This window comes from Filicampus tigris, chromosome 2 (assembly GCF_054856515.1).
Source record: "Filicampus tigris isolate MCC_2025a chromosome 2, RoL_Ftig_1.0, whole genome shotgun sequence".
Classification (NCBI taxonomy): Eukaryota; Metazoa; Chordata; class Actinopteri; order Syngnathiformes; family Syngnathidae; genus Filicampus; species Filicampus tigris.
In genome coordinates this window covers 36081680-36101193 of record NC_141218.1, presented here as the reverse complement: position 1 = coordinate 36101193, position 19514 = coordinate 36081680, and the positions used below count along the sequence as shown (strand labels likewise).

Sequence of the window (19514 nt, the reverse complement as noted above, 5' to 3'; positions counted from 1 at the left end):
ACGACTATAAACACAGCTGTTGTACTGTACTATCTGATTTTAACAAAACTTTATTAGAGTAAACACATCATTACAAATACGGATGAAAAAGTATCCAGCTTGACTCTGACTAAATCAATGGCACATTTGAATAGTGGACGAGACTAGCAAGAGGCTGCGATGATGCGCACCCAATCAGCTCACATACAATACAGTGTGTGGAAAAATTAAATCCACTTGCGCTCTCGTTGGTCGATCTCGCGCTGGGAACCAGTCACCGCCTTTTATGAGTGCCTGCGGGTATGTACAAAGTCTCCGAGTCAACTCATATCTTTGAAACAATGCATCTTTCTGCAATATAGCTCCCGATATGGCTGTATTGTTTCGTTTTTAAATCCGCAATGCACTGAGGGCGCAAAAGTTGAAGCGCGAAGTAGCGAGGGATCACTGTAATCACACCAGCAATGTTTTGCTGGAAAAAATGGAAATAAGGAACTACAGTATGTCACTAACATGAGTATTTTGTGCATATAAACATCCGGCAAACATTTTCTGTACCACTTCACAGGTGAGCTGCAGCCTGTCCCAGCTGATGGGGTACACCCTGGACTGGTGAAGACCCTAAATTGCCCATAAGTGTGAAGTGTGAATGTGATTCCTTATCGTTGCTTGTCTATATGTGCCCTGTAATTGACTGGGGCCCTGTAATACATAATTGACAGAAGCTTTAACAAATTGGGTGAATAAATATCTGGTGCTGTACAAAAATCTGTAGACTGGCAGTGGAAAATCAACCAATATTGAACATGGCACATAATTATGCAACTGCAGGTCTTAGCCAAATCCCAATAAACAACAATAACAGCAACACGAAATACAACAATAAAAAGTTGAGTTATCTTACAAACCTGATTTTCATGATGGTAAAATCTAATAATCTAGTTAACACTTGAAATCTCCAACAGTGAAGGATCAATTCCTTTTTTGCATTTAGACCAATTGGAGGATAAAGAGACTTCAAGTTCAAATTCTAATGGGAGGATTAATTGTGAGCAACTTCTTATCATAGTGTTCTTGAATATTCATCAGACCACATATAATTTTATTGTGTGTTTTAACTAATTAAAATTGTATTCGGAGGGGAAACGATAAAACATCCCTGTCTTTATCTCACTCACTGTTGTTTTCTCTCATCCAACATTACAAAGCAGACGGGGCTTCTTATTAAAACTCATTATGAAAACATCTTTGTGGTGCAAACATGTTGTCATTCACCTCAAAATGTTTGCGAACATAAAGAGCTATGCTTTTCTGCTTCAACAACGAGGAAACGACAGATTGCATCTATTTTCATCTCTGGTGCGCACCAATGTGTTTATTGTATTACAGAACCGCCTCGCCGTCTTGTGCTTCCAGATGAAATGAAAACGTTTAACAATCATTGGTCTGACTCTGTCTTGTTTGGTCTCGTTTTTTTTGTATGTTTTGCTCAGTGTTTCTGTGTCTGTCTCATCATGTTTATTGTGTCCATATGTGTGCCTTCCACTCCCTAGTGTTAGCCAATCACCTCCCTCTTACCTTGTGTGTCTTGTCCAGGTGTTTCTCGTTGTCTCGTCAGTATGCCTGTATTTAAGTTCCTAGTTTTCTTTCATTGGTAAGAGACTTTAGTTATGTTTCATCGATTCAAGCCGAGCTTCCCCGCTCATGTTACGCCCTGCTTCCTCGGTCACGTCAAGTCCAGCTCCCCCGGTCACGCCATGTCCAGCTTCCCTGGTCATGTACAAGACCGCTTCCTGGCTCTTGTCCAGCCTTGCTCTCCCAGGCTTGTCCAGCCCTGCTTCTCCAGTCATGTATTATCGACTCGGACTGTTGAGGCACGCCTGCAAGGTACTTTGCAAAACAACCTGCAAGCAGGCAAGCACCGGCACAGGTGGAGCAGTAATTTTTAACTTCGTTCTAAGAGTTAAGGTGCAGCAGAGGACAGCTCATGCTCCACCACGGCTCTTGTGTGATTGTATATGACAGGGAGCGCAGTCTTGCTAATATGCGCCCGGGATGGAACATTGTAACGGGGCTCAAGCATATTTGATAAACGTTTGAAGCCCGACTCCTTGACTAAAGCATATGGGCGCTATGTATATGCCGATTGCTTCAGTAATTACGAATATTGTTGGCTCTCACTTCCGGTTCTGGCGCCGCGCGAGTGGTAGCCCGCTATAGTAGCTCCGGCTCACCAGTGAGCCTTTTCGTGTGTTTTTGTTCCTTACTATTACTTTACCTCATACATTTTTCATATAATTGATAGTCGTAACTTGCGTAGCAATGGACACCCAAACTGCGGTATTCTTGCTGCTGCTGGTGGCTATTTTTTGCGCGATCGTGTCCGGCGACTTGGCTCGGAGCCGCGCCCCCATTGTTTACAGCCAGAATCAGCTGTTAGCACTCCGTGCTAACCCTGCGCCGGCTCCCGGGGCGAGACCCGATATCCCCCGTGAGCTGAGGAGGAAGAGAAGGCGATCTCGTGCGGGGTTAAACGCCGGGAAAGGAGGAGACGATACCATCCCATCCTCCCGTCTGTTATCATGAGAGGGACTTCCGGGAGGCTAGCCTGATGCTATTCACGGAGTCGTGGCTAACAGCGCTAACGCCGAACGCGGTCGTAGAATTGGACGGCTTCCAAATCATACGCGCGGACAGGACGCTGGAGAGTGGAAAGAGGAAAGGAGGAGGGCTGGCTGTGTTTGTGAACGATAGATGGTGTAATCCTGGGCACATCATGATTAAGGAGCAGCTTTGCAGCAGGAATATTGAGCTGCTAGCTGTTGGCATGAGGCCATTCTACATCCCGCGAGAGTTTAGTGATGTGATCGCGGTGACCGTCTACGTCCCACTGGCTGCCAGCGGCGACACAGCCTGTGATGTCTTGACTGCAGCAGTGAGCAGGCTACAAACACAGCACCCAAATGCCCTGATACTCATCTCTGGTGACTTCAATCATGCCTCCCCTTCCTCCTCTCTGCCTTCATTCACACAGTATGTCACCTGCCACACCAGAGACAATAAAACACTGGACCTTTTCTATGCCAACACCAAGGAGGCATACACATCACTGCCCCTCACCCCGCTGGGCAAAGCTGATCACAACCTGGTGGCTCTCCAGTCTGTGTACAAACCTCTGGTCCGCAGGCAGCCAGCTGTGACCCTCACGGTTCAGAGATGGTCTGGAGAGGCCGAGGAGGCCTTAAAGGACTGCTTCAGCACAACTGTGTGGGAAGTATTCAGCGATGCTCACGGGGAAGACATTAGTAGTCTAACGGACACTGTTACAGACTGTATAAATTTCTGCATGGAGAACACCATACCCACCAGGACAGTAAGGTGTTTCTCCAACAACAAACCCTGGATCACACCAGACATAGAAGCTCTCCTGAAGGAGAAGAGGAGAGCTTTTGCGTCAGGCAACATAGAGTAGCGGAAGACTGTGCAGCGCCAGCTGAGGAGGAGGATCAGAGAGGGGAAAAGGTCTTACAGGAAGAGGATGGAGGAGCAGCTGCTGCAGAATAATGCCAGGGGAGTCTGGAGGGGCCTGAAGACCATCTCAGGCCACGGACAACCCAAGACCCGGACTGGGGGGGACCTGCAGTGGGCAAATGAGCTGAACCTCTTTTTCAATAGGTTCGATCAGATGCCTGCCCCCACTCAGTCTCTCCTGCTGCAGTCTCCACCTACTCCTCCTGCTGGGTGTGTCACCCCCTCTCTCCTTTTCTCCACAGTCTCCAGCTCCCAGCTACACCAGATAGCCACCACTCCCTCCTGCCCAGCCTTGGCCTTCACAACATATCAGGTGAAGAACCAGCTGAAGAAGATGAAGCCGAGGAAGGCAGCGGGTCCAGATGGCATCAGCCCCCAGCTCCTCAAATTCTGCGCAGACCAGCTGTGTGGAATTGTCCAGCACATATTCAACCTGAGCCTGAAGCTGGGCAGGGTCCCCCAGCTATGGAAAACATCCTGCCTGGTCCCGGTGCCAAAGACCCCCCACCCGAAGGAGCTCAACAGCTTCAGACCAGTGGCGCTGACGTCTCACCTGATGAAGACCCTGGAGAGACTGGTCCTTGTCCACCTGCGCCCCCTGGTGAGCTCCTCAATGGACCCACTCCAGTTCGCATATCAGCCTGGCATCAGTGTGGATGATGCCATCATCTACCTCCTCCACACTTCACTCTCCCATCTGGAGAAGGCGGGGAGCACTGTGAGGATCATGTTCTTTGATTTCTCCAGTGCTTTCAACACCACCAGCCCACCCTACAGGGAGACAAGCTGGAGCGGGCGGGGGTGGCGCACCACCTCACCACATGGATCCAGGACTACCTCACAAACCGGCCACAGTATGTGAGGACACAAGACTGTGTGTCTGACGTGCTCCTCTGTAGCACGGGGGCCCCACAGGGAACTGTCTTGGCTCCCTTCCTGTTCACCCTCTACACCTCGGACTTCAACTACAACACCCCTACCTGTCACCTGCAGAAGTTCTCTGACGACTCTGCGATTGTTGGCCTCATCACAGGCAGAAATGATCGGGAGTACAGAGAACTTACTCAGGGTTTTGTGGACTGGTGCCAGCAGAACCGCCTCCTGATCAATGCGGGGAAATCCAAAGAAATGGTGGTGGATTTCGGTAGGCGCCAGCACTCTTCACCTGCACCAGTGAATATCCGGGGAACAGATGTTGAGAGAGTCTCAACTTACAAGCTCCTGGGTGTTCATCTGAACAATAAACTGGACTGGAGCGAAAACACAGACGCCCTCTATAGGAAGAGTCAGAGCAGACTCTTCCTACTCAGGAGACTGAGGTCTTTTGGGGTTCAGGGGACACTCCTCAGGAACTTTTATGACTCGGTGGTTGCATCGGTCATCTTCCAGGAAGTGGTCACCTGGGCAGGCAGCGTCTCAGCCCGGGACAAGAAGCGGCTGGACAAACTGGTCAGGAGGGCCGGCTCTGTCCTGGGCTGCTCCCTGGACTCTGTGGACTCGGTGGGGGACAGGAGGACGTTGGCCAAGCTGTCATCAATGCTGGACCACCCCCTCCAGGGGACCCTAACAGCACTCCACAGCTCCTTCAGTGACAAACTGTTACACCCTCGCTGTGCAAAGGAGAGATTCCGCCGTTCCTTCTTGCCTGCTGCTGTCAGACTCTTTAACAAGAACATTGTGTAGTCTCTACAAACTGGCGGACATTAGTGCAATTGTGCAGTCCTGCACCTGAGCTCATATCGTGCAATACCCAATATTCCCCACTACTGTAATACCATGCAATACTCAACTACTACTGTTAGTCTAGTTTTATTTTTATCCAATGCTGTTCCTTACATTTCACTACAGCACTGCAGCACTGTCACTTACTTAGAGTATTTTTCCTCTGTACTATGTACAGGCCAAAATGAGTGTTCCTCATACTTTTTATGTAGATGTATGTTGGTGTGTATATACATGTGTATATACACAAGTTACTGCGTATATTTACATATGTTTGCCGTCAATGTTATACATTAATGGCTACATTATGCCGCCGTCCCTGTGTGACCTATATCTTTGCTGCTGTAACACTGAAAATTTCCCCACTGTGGGATCAATAAAGGCATTCTTATCTTATCTTATCTTATCTCTGTCTGCTTTCACTTCTCCAGGCTGCTTAAAAGTAGCAGGGATAAGTTGTTGGTGTTGAGCAGGTTTCTTTTTTTCGACCCCCGGTAACTGTATTGGGGTGATGTTAGCATGTTTGAAGTGTTACCTGCAACATACCGAACAAAGGTCCAACAACGCCGACACACAGTTCGCTCCACCGCTAGCAGCCTCTTACTCCATCGCCACCGTACGGAAGCCGAAATGTATGTTCCCGGCTGTTTACTATATATGCAATACACTATACAAACGGCTGATTTGTATACTACAGACGGCTCCTCCAGCTCCATACTTTTTCACGCACTCGCCATTTTTCTTCTACATTTGTTTTGATTTATTTCTTCTTAAAACAACAAATGTGGCGGTCACTTGGTCTCTTGACTTCCCTCCCATCAGACGTATTCGTCGTATACCTTTCTCAATAAATCAATATTTGATATCATGACTTTATTCTTTTCTTTTTACTTTTATTATATATTTGGAAATGCACAGTAAGCTATCTTAAAATGTGCTGTACAGGTATAATGGTGCATCAATGAGCGTTCTTTAGGTATACTTAAAGTATAAACCTGTAAACTAAAGTGTTAACTAGAAGTATACAATTTGTATACTAGAAGTATATAAATGAGTGGACGTGCAGTACACTTCAAGTATAAACAAGTCAACTAAACTGTGGACTACAAGTATATGACTTGTATACTAGTAGTATATAAATGGGTGTACTTATAGGACACTTCAAGTATAAACCGGTAAACTAAATTTACAGCGACACCAATGGATATCGTGGCTGCGCCAACCATGAACTGACCGAGATGACTAGATGATGCATTTAATTTTATTGCGAAAACGATCTGGAAGGTGGCTGCAAAGGAGGAACGTGGGTGAGTAGCTTCTTTACACACACATATGTGACATAACACCCACGCCGCTAGGGTTGCCAACTGTCTCGTATTAGCCGGAACGTCCCATATTTTGGGCTAATTTGGTTTGTCCCATACGGGACCTTAAATGTCCCGTATATTGACTATTAACTCTTGCAAATGCAAAAAAACTGCAATCTACTGATCCTGTAATATAAGATGCTTTTAGTAAAGCTTTGGATGGCAATCAATTGTCAGTAACGACGGACACAGAAAGGTTGGAAGCCCAATGTCTTTTACTTGTATACTTGCTCGAACATACATTACTGGTTCTTAAACAGTGATAGCACATTACAGCACTCCTAATGGAGACTCTCGGTACTACACATGACAGATCCTAGATCAGATAAAGCGGCAATCTCAGAACAAGCGGGAATCACTCCATCTGTCATGTAAGGACTTCTCTCTGGCTGCGCAAAATGACAGAAGAATACTTAAGTCAGTCAAAAGCAGCCAGAAATATCCATGGAAAAAATACATTTGGTGAGTCACACTCCTCTTTTACATTTCAGATTTCTTACACCCGTTTTTTGATGAAAGGAGCCAAATTGTGGTTTCATACGAGATGACGTATCGTCGCTGTCCTGTGAAAAACACAGTCCATTTTTTCTTATTTTTACGTGAATGTGGTTTCAGCATTAATGTGAAAATTAGAAAAAAATAAATAAAAAATTCATACGTCATGCTCACACCACCATGGCACCGTGCACCTGTCCCTTATTTAGGAGTGAGAAAGTTGGCAACCCTACACGCCGCTGCCAAACTAGTTTGCTTTTCAGCAGCAACGAGCTGCGTGGTATATCCTCTCCTCCGTGTGGTAAACTGTACTTCACCGCAACATGTGACATAATGGACCGATCAGAGCAGCAACAATTCCTAACGGGTGCGTGGCAGTTGTTGCTCGCGCCGAGGCGGGAGTAGAAAAAAAGCATAAAAAGAAGTCTTTCACCGAGTAGGCTGAGATTAAATTTGGCCACCTCCCGACCACGTCACATGCATGAGGGCCGATTAGTGGGCCTGGACTAAAATCCACTTCTGGCCATGACTGATTTTGAGGGGAAACTCTGCCTTCGTTGTATTGATTTCAGTGGTCCATATTTCATTGTAGATTCAACAGCTTTTGTGAGATGGTTACATCTGTATACTTTTGAGTAGACATTTGTTCCACATATTTTTGAGAACAGATGTGATTGATTGTATTGTGTAATATTTACACGTCATTCTTTATTTATTTATTTGATTTTTTAATTTATTAAATAAGGCTGTCTCCTGCCTAAAAGTTACATTCTCTCTGGGTCTCATTTTGATAAAATAGGCTATTTTCTCAATTGTAATTGGATAGAAGTATCCTTTTATTGAGGAGCACCTGCACGGTATCCACCTGACTTTAAAGCTCAAGCACCCATCATAGGGTAAGTCCTACATTCATTCGGAAGACTGAAGAAAATTGTCCATTGTCTTTCAATTTCTGTTGATTACCTGTTTGTCTTCCCATTTTATACAATGCCTTCTCTTTAATGACCAAAGGGGCACAACATTATAGCAAATCGTTGCATCCTAGTAGGTGTTTTGTTGATTCCCTGCTGCTATTCAACTCTGTGATCAGCTTTATGATAGTTGTAGTATTTTTATATCCAAAGCAGACCTGCTGCAGCTTTAATCTCCGGGCGACCAGCAGCTAAAGGCTACAGTAGCAAAGTTAAATTGTGTGGAACAAGATGATTGTCAAGTCAGGCCATGAGCAATGAATAAAACATTTCACTGACAGTTAGCAGACAAGTGCAAATATTTTATGTAATACACCGATGGCACGAATGAAACTTCTTCCCTCAGGTTGCCATGGAAACATTTTGCTGTAAAATTCCCACGAGTTGCTTCAGTCATTGTCACAGTTTTATTTTTGAACATTAAAACGATATCAGTTAGTACCTGAAGCAACAATGACTTCTAATTGTATCTTTCTCTAAATCAAGTCAATTTTCCCTACGGACCTGTTGATCATCTCTGTTGTTGAAATTGAACATATAATATATGACTAACAAGTGACACACATGCACGCACGCATACACGCACTTCCAGCATCAAATTACTTTACATGGTGATGTGAAATCACACCAGAAAACTGCCAGTGGGAAAGACCTCATTAGTCCTCACATTCCCCAATGCACATTATACTGTATATGCCTTCCACAAGTATGAAATCTTTACATTTATCCAAACCCAACACCGTGTTGTGTGTGTGTGTGTATATACATATATATTTGTAGGAAGGGGTCAATGATGTCACAAATGTCCAGTTAGTGTACTGTATTAAATGAGACAAAAATACACTGTAATATGTGGGCTTAAAGATTTTACAGTCTCCACAGCCGCATTCATTCACATCATGTCCATAAAACCTAGTGATGCCCCCGTGAAGGCAAGACAGAACCTCGGCAAAGTAGCATCCATTTTGACTGACAGTTTGCAGCTAAGCAGGGCGTGGTTGCAGCACATTCACCAGACACACCCACAACATTTGATAGAGAAGAGAAGGGACTGACTTTCCATATTTTGAAGACTCATTTTATGTACCGATTTCTTTTATTTAATCACTTTTTTTTTTTTTAGTTGTTAACACTCTTTTTAGTGTCTCAAAATTAGAATGCATTTATTTTCGCTTTACAGGGCACTTTAAATGTAGATAGAGTTTGTCAGTTTTGGTTGGTCCATTTCGAACAGTATGTCCATGATAACAATGATGACCTAAATTATCCCATTAAGGACGGGAGCGCATAACCGCGTTTCTACCACTAGAGCCGGGAGCTCTGTTGCGTCTTTCTACCTTTAAAGCCGGGAGAGCGGACACATCACTGTCTTTTTTTTAATCCAATTTAATGCATCAGAATATACATGTGACTGTCGCAGAATTTTTTCGAGACGTAGGTAAGCTAATGGCGGATATCATCAATCGCCTGGAGTTCTGATAAGTAATGGCAGTGATATATAGAATATGCACCACCAGTGGAACCAGTCGAACGTGATATGATATGGTTAGCAGACAATGGCGATATTGACGTCTTTGTAACAGAATAGAGGAGGGTAATTACCGCTCAATTTTAAAATAGTGCTTCTCTTGCACTGACATATTAATTTTAAATTTTCGATTGAAACAGTAAATAATAATAAATTCTGCCTGTGTGAAAGCCACATGTCTAAGCTCTTTAATTCTTTTGGAATTCTGTTTCTGTCTGCTACAAAGGCTGAGATATTAATCATTTTGTAAGTGTTGAATTTCTGGGAAAACTTAAGGTTTTCAAGGGTAATTTCAAAGGCGACCTTAGGTTTTGGGGAGCTGTTGAGCCAGGCGCTTTAGGCCTTAGTGGGTTATTCAATGAACAGCTCAGTCAAGAAACAGGAATAATTTTCAGTTTGACTCACTCTGTCTACATCGTAGACTCTACAATGTCATGATCCATGACCTATTTAACACATGGCTACTAGGGATGTTCCGATCAGGTTTTATGACACCGATACTGATCATGCATGAGTGAGCTCACCGATTCCGATCACATGGAATATCTGTCTATTTTTCCATTTATTTATGGTGACTGCTATCATGCAATATTATCGGAAAAAAAAACAGCCATATTATTGCCGTAATTTTGACAAAAATCTATATATATTTTCAAAAGCATGAAGAAATAGAAAACCGTTGCTGGCACAATACAACAATTACTACACAAAGGTAACTGAAAAACTTAAATTTACCAGCTTCTAGTTAACGCAGTTTTTAACAGATCAAAATAATCAGTAGTCTCAAAAGACTTACTTATGCAAAAAGTCAAATAAATAACATGCCACCTAAACATTGCATGGTCCAGAATATAATCAAAGTAGAAAAAATAGTCACATGCAGGCTTGAGTTCTTAAATTGAAACGACTCAGGAACTTTATTGTCTTGTGCATAGACAAACTATCTTGTGCATTTGTCAATGAGAAAAAAGTCACTCTTAAGCTTTTAATCTCCCTGTGACAATAATGCCACTTATACTGCGCTGTGTCCACCTTGACTTTATTCAATGCAGTGAGCCTCGTAAACTCACCATAGTCTCCCAATTGCTTGTTCTTCAAATGTCGGATTAAGTTGGTTGTGTTGAAACTTTTGGCGATGCTCCCACGCAAGGTACTTTTTCATGGCAAGTACTGTATTACGAGACGCAAACTCCACACACACAGCAGACAATGCTATGTTCACACCAACTGCGGTGGTCGGAATATTCGATCAAAGCCTTTTATTGCCGATCAAAATATCCGATCACCCGCAGCTCATGCTTAGCAGCCTTGTGTTGCGTCCCTCCCCTCTGCTCGCAGCGGAGGCGCGGCTGCGTTAGGGAGCCTTTCAATTGGAGTCAATGTAGCTCGCGCGGTTGCGTGCAGGGCGGCGCGAGTGATGCTTTTGGATGGAGGGACGTCGTCGCGTATTAAACAAATCAACTTTTTTGCCATTTCGTCTCGCGGCAGCCAAGCATGAGCTGCGGGTGATCAGATATTTTGATCGGCAATAAAAGGCTTTGATCGAATATTCAGATCACGTCATTTTTCACGGAAAATTGGCCAATCATGATCGGTGCCTGATCGATCGGAGCATCCCTAATGGCTACATAACATCCAGTTTATAATCAATATTTCAACAGAGCAGCCAAGATACTTAAATCGGAAGTCAACGCTAACATATTTTTTTCAAGAATATGTTCTGTGCTAGCCCACAAGTTGAAACAGGGCATTCTGATCAATACTGCGTTTGTGGAGTAAGTGTTAATCCACTCGTTTTTAGCCATCTCTGGGGGCGGCCATTTTGTCTTCCGTCGACTGAAAATGACATCACAACTGCTCACAACGACCAATCATGGCTCAGATTCAGAAAACAGGTCAGTCGTGATTGGTCGTTGTGATGTCATTTTCAGTTGACGGAAGACAAAATGGCTGCCCCCAGAGATTGCTAAAGACGAGTGCATTTTGCTGATTAACTTATATTCCACAAACTAATTATATTCCACATATTAATCAGAATGCCGTGTTTCAACTAGTGGGCCTGCTGAGAACATATTCATGAAAAAAATATGTTTGGGTTGACTTCCGCTTTAAAACCATCTCTTTAAATATAACTGCAAGAGTTGGTTGTATTTCATCATGAATGAGAAAGTTACAGAGTCAAAGGAGCATTCTTATTTCAGCAAGAGCAAGTGATTTCTGTCTGAGTCCCTCACTCCAATCTTAGCCTCAAGAGGGATCAGAATTAATGTTGTCAACCTGACCGACCCTGTCACCGCAACAATTTAAGAGTAAGCAATCAAACACAAGGACATACGTGTTTCTAAGCAAATACCTTATCTCCTTTCACATAGGCTTGAGTACATCTTGAAATAGATTTTACATAGACACTAATAAATCATCCTCACAAGTCCTCCATTAGCTGAATTGGTTAAGTAGTGTGAATTTTTAGCAATCAAAACGGTTGCTGCCTAAACTAATATTTCCATATTTTCCTAAATTCAGATTATAAATGTATTAAGAAATCACCACTGTTGAACTGAACTTTTTTAACCTGACTTGCTGATCTTCTTGTTCATGCAGAATGATGGCTCTGTATGCCTTTTTATGCTCGAACAGCAACAGACATTCATATACTCCCTCTGTGGTAGTTTGTATTGTGATTGATATTTATTGGAAATGCAGACGGATAGAACAAGGTTTGAGAAGGGACAGGAAGAGAGAAACTAGAGAACAGAGCAAAAAAAATAAAAAGTCATAAAAACAAAAGCAGAATACCACAGTATATGGCTGCTATAACGTTACATAGGATCCGAGTTCTGTCTACATTATGTGCAGGAAAGGTAGTGCTACACCGTATGAGGAAGGCACGAAACTAGTAGCAAATAGGACAAGACGGGACAGGGGTAGTTAGCCTAGCCTGTCGGGAATTCACAGTGAAAATGAGGGAGCAGAATTTGGGAAATTATGTTCATATCATCATAAGGGCTGTGGCTCTCTGAGTGGCCCTGCATCAAACAACTAGATCCCATAGGCCTATTTATGGAGATACAGTATATCAGAGAATTAACTTCATCACACATGCATGTTAGTCATCTGGGCATTGTTTATACTAATTTGCATATTTATATAAGGGGCATGAAGAGGGAGGAGGCTGCTACTCCAATATTTGACTGAGATTTACGAAAGGAATGTGCTTGGATTCATGCATCTGGATTTTTTGTGTGCGTGCGCTGTTTTCTAGATTTGGCCGTACGCCGTGTTTTAGTATGACATCCCCACACGTCTTTGTACATGAAGCCCCTAGTGTCCAAAGTTGTTGAGTAGGCACAATGAGGACAAGCGGACTTGGCTTCACCCATCTGAGTGCAGGCCAGGGTGCTCACCTCATCGGGACTTGGTGGAGTGACTACCACCCACGCCCAGGAACCCGGCCGGGGCTGTCCCGCATCCCCACCGAGGCGCCCTGACTAGCCCTCAGGAAGGGGATGTGAGGACCCTACTGCAGTCCTTCCCCCAGCCAACCAGCCCAGTGCACTTTGCCACACCATCTCCCCCACCTCAGGCGAGCAAGAAAGCCCACCCACCAACTGGTCTACATGCAGGGGTGCCACCAGCTGGAAAAGAATATGGGTGGGGTGCCTGAGAGGAGAGATGAAGATAGGGACTCAAGGGGATTGCATTGGGGCGAGGGGAGGGTCCCCCCACCAGTAGCCAGCTGACCAGAAGGGAGCCAAGAACATCCGTGTATCATTCATTTATTCGTTTTTCAAAGTAAATACAGAAACTCAAAGGGACACTTGGATGATCTTAACATTGGCACTTATATAATAGGTTTGCGTGTTAATATGACACTAGTACTAAAATGTCCACCTCAAAAGACTCTGTAGTGATTTAATGTCTTTTTCTGCGATTAGGTTAACGACAAATTTCCCCGCCCCCAAAAGGGGCGTGGCTTATGTTATGTTTTCGGTCTCAGTGGTCTACGTCACACGAGGAAGGCATGCTTGGTAATATTGCTCGCTTTGTCAGCTGTTGTCAAAACGGTGACCGATGGCCACCAAAATGCAAATGCACTTTACTACTCTTGTCCACTTCAACCTGTAAAAGTATAAAAGTGTTCCGCACAATAGTTTGGATTTATTGACATAAAACATGATCTCATCATGATCACCTCCACAAAATCAAAAATAACGTGGCGATTGTTCCTCCACTTTCACAAGCTGAAGCGGACAAGAGCATGAATGCGCACACGAATCCCGACTGGTTATATTTCGGACATTTAGTGACGCTAAACTAGTGTCAGCTCTTAGGAGGGAGACTTGCACTTCCAGCAGCAGCAGGCAGATTGGAGCCCCCCGCTTCCCTCCCCGGCTTAAGGTAGGATTGGGACGGCCAATAGCAACAACTAGCTTCAGGCCGTTAAAACAAAAGGCGTTAGCACAACAAAATTAGCTCCTTACTGTCCGCCCAGTTTGTAATCGGTTCATCACGTGACTCCGGCCGAACAAGGATAGAATGGTAGGGGGCACGGCCATTCTGCTCATTAACAAGGGGCGTTATTCATGGAGTCACTTATTTCCTAATTTCTCCAAAATGTATTGAAAAATAGAAAACTTCATTTTCCTGATCAAAAAATATATCAAATGAACTTGTTAGTGAAAACGTGGCCATCCCGGAGCCACGTCCCTTTAAAGCGGAAGTCAACCCAAACATTTTTTTTTTCAAGAATATGTTCCCAGCAGGCTCACTAGTTGAAACACGGTATTCTGATTAATTTTGAGTTTGTGGAATATAAATTAAGCAGCAAAATGCATTTGTTTTAGTCATCTCTGCGGGCGGTCATTTTGTCTTCTGTCGACTGAAAATGAAATCACAACTGCTCACAACGACCAATCAGGGCTGACCTGTATTCTGAATCTGAGCCGTGATTGATCGTTGTGAGCATCTGTGATGTCATTTTCAGTCGACAGAAGACAAAATCGCCGCCCCCAGAGACGGCTAAAAACGAGTGGATTAACACTTATTACAAAACGCAATATTTATCCAAATGCCCTGTTTCAACTAGTGGGGCTTGCATAGAACATATTCTTAAAACATTATGTCTGCGTTGACTCCGCCTTCAAAAAAAAAAACCGAAATGTTTTTTTTCCTCAATATTTGTTCCCCCCATCCCCCAAAAAAGGAAAATTAACCGATTTCCGATTTTGTGCACAAAAGGAAAATGGGAAAAAACGATTTGGACGTTTAATTAAATTTGGATATTCTCATCTGCCTTGTGACCCAGAAGGAACTCAGAAGGGAGCTTTCACCTGATGCACGTGAAGACTACAATCTGTGGAGAATAAAAAAACGACTACAGTCTGGGGAGAAGATGAGCACTTCACGAAGACCTATACATAAATGGATGTTTATGATCTCTTTAACGGGGATAAGCGAGTGACTCTTGAGGACAGAGGACATCGCCACCTAGCACTGGCGGTTTGAGGCAGTTTTACTTCAGGTGGCAAGGGGGTGGAAGGAGGTTCAGTTGGTAGGGCGGAGACACACAAATTCGGGGACAACCCAGGACACGCTGGAGAGACTGGCCTGGGAACACCTTAGGATTCCCCTCCGAAAGAGCGAGATGAAGTGGCCTGGACGGAGTGAAGTCTGAAGCTTCTACATGCAGCCGGGCTTTTTTGAAACAACCAAATATTTCTCCCTCACTCCGTGTTGGAATTCACATCCTTGTTTGTTAAAAACGCAGCTACACTACACTGCAGAAATGCATTTTCAAATGCACGCCAAGCCTCTAGGCGGCAGCAGTTAGCCAAATACTGTCCATTCATAAGGAACTTCCGCCCTTTGACGTCACTTCTACGAAACCAAAAACACAGCCCCAGGCTTGTTCGTGAGGACCGACAAGAGGTCAGAACTGCTTTTAAACCTTTCAATGAGAAGCAGTAGTTGGTTGCAGACAAATATGTAAGCAAAAAGCGCCTTGAGAATGGCTATAACCAACGCGGCTCCACGGGCATTCATGTTGAGTCTCTTGAAAACACAAGTCGTGCAAGTGACGTCAGAGCATTTTTCTCGTACAGTGCAAAATTTCAAGGGGTCTGAATACTTTTCGTACCCACTGTAGTTACAATCCTTTAAGCAATTGCTACTTTTTAACACACACTGAACACATAGAGTAAAAACAGAGCACACAACAATACTCGCAGGCATTCTCTGTGGGAATGTGTGACCAGAAGAACATGTATTCATCAAAGCCGTCCATGTCAAAGGGCATTCAAAATGCTTGTAAAAAATACTGAATACTGTACTCCATATAAACTATTCATAAAATAAAGAACAAAGGAGGTGTGGCTTACATACAAAAATCTATTATAAAATAAAAAAAATAAAATAAAAAAAACAATCTAGTCATTAGTGTCCGGTCTTGGAGAAGGATTATTGTTCCAAGCTACTTGAAAAAAATCAAAGTAACGTGTGGCACACGTGGCGATTTTGGTGTATTTGATGGAGGGGCAGGTAGACAGCTTTGGTACTCCGCCGCTGTGTGTGGTGGATGTCATTGGATTTCATTCATAAATATGATAACAGAGTGGGACAATCCATCTGGATCATTGTATATCAATCCATCAATTCATTGAAAGAATTATAATCATTATCATGTTAAAAATATTTTAATAGCACCTGCCTGACCGGGGTTCACAACTGGTGTGGGGTGTCACACATAGTTGCACACGGTGTCCACATGCACGGCCGACTACATCATCCGCAAGGGAGATCTTGCAGTTTAACGATATAAACACACTTTGCGCGCACCAACCTCATCTTTCGGCCCCCAGCGAGTCAATTTCTGCTTTCACAATGTGCACTTCCACCGCCCTGATTTTGATGGGAATGAGGGCATGAAATTAAGGAGCTGAATATTGCATTGTTGGACTGAACTGAGTGCATTTGCATTTTGTGCGATACTTGGGCTTGGGCTCCACTATCATTCTATATGGCAGGAAGGCAACTGCTATGATAAAGCTCTCTTTGTATTTATGCTACTATTTCAATATATTTTAAAATCAGACATACCCCGTGAAGTGTCTTCAGTACCCCAGTGGTACGCATACCCCTTTTGAGAGCCATTGGTTTAGACCATAACTGTCAGCTCAAAACCTGATAGTAATGACAATGTGTACTATCAACTCAATTGTCCACTGGTGAGTCAACTGTCAAGTTATTTTATTTGATCATCTGCTTGCAAGGTGCTTGTATTGTGACCTTTCCATATTCAGGCAGGGATCATCGGTCTAAATGCAGTCTGTTGATAGATTGTATACCTTTGCATATGTAACAATCCACTGATTCGCTCCATAAGAGTTGTTTCCAGGCAACGGTGTGAATGTTCTCTGTAGGACGAGAGTATGTCTTCCTCTCTTTGAAGTGGTTGTCACACTGATACCGAATAACTGTTGCCATGGCAATGCCATTTTATGCTACAGTAATACATTTAACTGCAACTGTCATAGTGAAACCAATTAATCCCTGACACATTACTAATTAGGAGTTTTTTTTTTTTTTTAATTATTCTTGCATAGTGCAGACATTTATACTGAAAGCACAGCATCAAAGTGCAATTGTGGCCTAGTATCGTCTTCATTGCACTGGTCTGATGGAACGTGTCACATGTGAACATAGTTTCAAATATTTTAATTTCTATACATCATAGCAAGTAATGGTGGGGAGAGCAATGCGGTCATTGCTGAAGCATTAGGGGTGACTAATTTTTCCTGTAGGTTTTTTTCAGTCTTGTGGCGACTGTTGCAGTCTGTTGCTATGCTGTTCATTATGTACAAGAAAATGATGATGGCTGGACAGGAAACGAAAATAATCTTAAAAAACTTAGCAAGGTGAGTAACCAATAAATCAAATGGTAGCTGAGTGAGCTAATGACATCAGCAGTATATTTATAGAAGAATAAATACATAAATAAAAAAGTACGGCTGGAATTATGTAGCCTTTGCATATAAAGTTACCGTATTTTCCATACCTTTATATAAGCTGCACCTACTCTATTTGAAAAAAAAATAATAATGAAAAAAAAACATACCCAAGCTGCTACTTTATATAAGCCGCACCTATCTATGTTGAAAAATAGGGCCCGTGCACGGCGCGTCATCTCTGACATACCGGGGTAGTATATTGTAGTGTAGTATAATTTTTATAGGTTTCATGCTTGGCGGGAGACTGAAGGAACCCTCATTTCGGACATGTCAAAATAAAGTCGGATGGATTGGTTATCGTCTGTAAGATGAAAACATTTCACCATAAACAACCTTCCGTCTTGGGCGAGTTTAGAAACTTTATAAAGGTTAGAATCCTCTTGCTTTCTCTCTATTAGTTACATACGTGCATGGACTCAGTGAGTGAGTTAAAAAGAAGGAATGATCAACAATCACAAACTATTAAAAAGGAAATAAGTACGTTCGTTTGTGTAGCTTAAGTGGACATTTCACAAGCAAACACAGCACGTACTTTAGTCCGAATGACGGTGTTGTTATTGTTCGCCGCCCTCATCATCTGCAGGTCCTGCACCTACTCGTTTGTAAATTGCACATGAGAGACTAAAGATGGCCAAAATATCCGGCGCACACAAAGGAGAATGTAGGTCCGTTTCATAGCTCCACTCAGTTTTGAGAATTCTGTAGGGATCCAAACCATCTATAATGTCCATTTTTGCAATATGTCGGTCTCTGGCTTCACTGTCTAATTTATCATTGTAAATCCCTGCCAATTTCTTGCATTTTAACATGTTTTTGAATCGACAAATACACAGCTTTTAACGTGCTGCCACTCTAGTTTGTCACATAATTCATAACCTAGTGCATAGCGCCTTTGCCTGTTGATCTCCTCCTCTTGCAGTCACATCCTGTTAATGGCAATTGTACGCCACTCAGTGGTATTGTATTGTAATTTCGGTCTTTCCTATATGCGGTGGGGATGGAACATTGTAACGGGGCTCCAGCATGTTTAATAAACGTTTGAAGCCCGGCTCCTCGACTAAAGCATATGGGCTTGGGCACATAGATGTTGCTATGTATATGTCAATTGCTTCAGTAATTACAAATATCGTTGGCTCTGTCTGTTTTCACTTCTCCAGGCTGCTTAAAAGTAGCGTGGATAAGTTGTTGGTGTTGAGCGGGTATCTTTTTTTCTACCACCGGTATCAGGGTGATGTTAGCATGTTTGAAGTGTTACATGCAACATACCGAACGGAGGCCCAACAACGCCGACACAGTTCTTGTTCGCTCCACCGCTCACAACCTTGTTGCACTCCATCGCCGCCGTACGGAAGCCGAAATGTTCCCGGCTCTTTATACTATACAGTATATACAATAGACTGCTCCTCTAGCTCCATGCTTTCTCCCGCACTCACCATTTTTCTTCTACATTTGTTTTGATCTATTTCTTCTTAAAACAACCAATGTGGCGGTCGCTTCGTCTCAGGCGTTGAAACTGCTGGTCCTATCTGCAGGCATGTACAGTGGATACCACCCAGGTTTCTTTGCTGAGTTACAGACGATGTGAATTCTGACTTGAGTAGAGAACAAATTCAGAACCTCTGCATTCTGACAAGATGTCTTATTTATGACGAGGTTATCCACTTTGTATATGACTTTGATAGTAGTATGGTGATGCTAACAGTGGGAGTTGAGAGAATAATTTCAAGAATGGTATCCTCATCGGTACTAGTTGCGGAGTTGAGGAGTTTTAGATTAAAAGCAAAAGTAGTCACTGCTGCACTACTTTATCTTACCGCAACATTCTTGTCTGTCAGTAACAACCTGGCACACAGAACACGCTGAAAGGGATATATCCTTGGGTGAAGGGTTTTCTACATGTTGCAAGGTAGTTGCA

At 43.3% G+C, this 19514-nt stretch overlaps 1 long non-coding RNA gene across 2 annotated transcripts in view; it reads right to left on the bottom strand.

The window, feature by feature from the left end:
• Positions 1-19514, bottom strand: part of LOC147152228 (uncharacterized) — a 45283-nt gene that overhangs the window by 22866 nt on the left and 2903 nt on the right. The gene's annotated exons all lie outside the window — the stretch shown is intronic.